Raw genomic sequence first — 2663 nt, 5'->3', positions numbered from 1 at the left:
TAACCTTACCTAACCTAACCAAATTATCCTTACCTAACCTAACCTAACCTAACGTAACCTAACCTAACCTAATTTAACCTAACCTAACCTAACCTAACCTAACCCAACTCAACCCAACCTAACCTAATCTAACCTAACCTAACCTAACCTAACCTAACCAAACCTAACCTAACCTAACCTAACCTAACCTAACCTAACGACGGTTGCAAGCGCTTTCACATTAGATATCGTAGTTCCCGACTTGTAATGTTGAAAAACACTACATCCTACTAAGTGACATTGTTTAATGCGGTTTTACGACGGTTGATATGTCAACCTAACCTAACATTCGCACTTGTATCTAAAGACGCTCAATTACACTGTTTCGTTCACAATTACGATATTTGCTTGACCTCACAGTTTCTCACCAACTTATTACAGTACAGAACGCTGTATCTCGCTAAATGACATCGTTCTTTAAGGTTTCACGATACTTGCATGCGCTTTACCGAGAATGTCACAACATAGCAGTTTCGCACTTGTAACGGTACAACACGCAGTATTTGGCCTGTTCATGCCGTTTTGAGTGCTTTCAGAACATTTTACCTGTCGCAGTTTCGTATTCGCATTAAAACAACACTATCTCGTTAGATGACGTCGTTTTTGGTGGTTTCACGACGCTACCTAGCTTAAACTAACGGTTCATATCTTAACCTAACCTAACCTAACCTTACCTAAACCAACCTAACCTAACCAAACCTTACCTAACATACCCTAACCTAACCTAACCTAACCTAACCTAACCAAACCTAACCTAACCTAACCTAACGTAACCTAACCTAACCTAACCTAACCTAACCTAACCTAACGACGTTTGCGAGGGCTTTCACATTAGATATCGCAGTTCCCGACTTTTAATGGTGAAAAACACTGCATCTCACTAAGTGACATTGATTAATGCGGTTTTACGACGGTTCATATCTTAACCTAACCTAACATTCGCACTTGTATTAAAAAACGCTCTATTACACTGTTTCGTTCACAATTAGGATATTTGCATAACCTCACAGTTTTTCACCAACTTATTGCAGTACAGAACGCTGTATCTCGCTAAATGACATTGTTCTTTAAGGTTTCACGATGCTTGCATGCGCTTTAACGAGAATATCACAATATAGCAGTTTCGCACTTGTAACGGTAGAACACGCAGTATTTGGCTTGTTCATGCCGTTTTGTGTGCTTTCACAACATTTCACCTATCGCAGTTTATTACTCGCTATAAAACAACACTATCTCGTTAGATGACGTCGTTTTTGGTAGTTTCACGACGCTACCTAGCTTAAACTAACCTAACCTAACCTAACCGTCGCACTTCTATCGTTAGAAAACGTTTTACTCGCCACTTTACAATGTTTTCTACAAGATTACGACGGTTTCATGCGCTTTCACATTAGATATCGTAGTTCCCGACTTGTAATGTTGAAAAACACTACATCTCACTAAGTGACATTGTTTAATGCGGTTTTACGACGGTTGATATGTCAACCTAACCTAACATTCGCACTTGTATCTAAAGACGCTCAATTACACTGTTTCGTTCACAATTACGATATTTGCTTCACCTCACAGTTTCTCACCAACTTATTGCAGTACAGAACGCTGTATCTCGCTAAATGACATCGTTCTTTAAGGTTTCACGATACTTGCATGCGCTTTACCGAGAATGTCACAACATAGCAGTTTCGCACTTGTAACGGTACAACACGCAGTATTTGGCTTGTTCATGCCGTTTTGTGTGCTTTCACAACATTTTACCTATCGCAGTTTCGTACTCGCAATAAAACAACACTATCTCGTTAGATGACGTCGTTTTTGGTGGTTTCACGACGCTACCTAGCTTAAACTAACATAACTCAACCTAACATAACCTTCGCACTTCTATCGTTAGAAAACGTTTTACTCGCTACTTTACATTGCTTTCTACAACATTACGACGGTTTCAAGCGCTTTCACATTAGATATCGCAGTTCCCAACTTGTAAAGGTGAAAAACACTGCATCTCACTAAGTGACATTGTTTATTGCGGTTTTACGACGGTTCATACCTTAACCTAACGTAACCTAACCTAACCTAACCCAACCTAACCTAACATAACCTAACCTAACCTAACCAAACCTAACCTAACGTAACCTAACCTAACCTAACCTAACGACGTTTGCAAGCGCTTTCACATTAGATATCGCAGTTCCCGACTTGTAATGGTGGAAAACACAGCATCTCACTAAGTGACATTGTTTAATGCGGTTTTAGCGCGGTTCATATCTTAACCTAACCTAACCTTACCTAACCCAACCTAACCTAACCTAACCTAACCTAACCTAACATACCCTAACCTAACCTAACCAAACCTAACCTAACCTAACCTAACCTAACCTAACCTAACGACGTTTGCAAGCGCTTTCACATTAGATATCGCAGTTCCCGACTTGTAATGGTGAAAACACTGCATCTCACTAAGTGACATTGTTTAATGCGGTTTTACGACGGTTCATATCTTAACCTAACCTAACATTCGTACTTGTATTGAAAAACGCTCTATTACACTGTTTCGTTCACAATTACGATATTTGCATAACCTCACAGTTTTTCACCAACTTATTGCAGTACAGAACGCTGTATCTCGC

The sequence above is a fragment of the Rhipicephalus microplus genome, unplaced genomic scaffold (genome assembly GCF_043290135.1).
Source record: "Rhipicephalus microplus isolate Deutch F79 unplaced genomic scaffold, USDA_Rmic scaffold_36, whole genome shotgun sequence".
Taxonomy (NCBI): Eukaryota; Metazoa; Arthropoda; class Arachnida; order Ixodida; family Ixodidae; genus Rhipicephalus; species Rhipicephalus microplus.
This window is presented reverse-complemented; position numbering follows the sequence as displayed.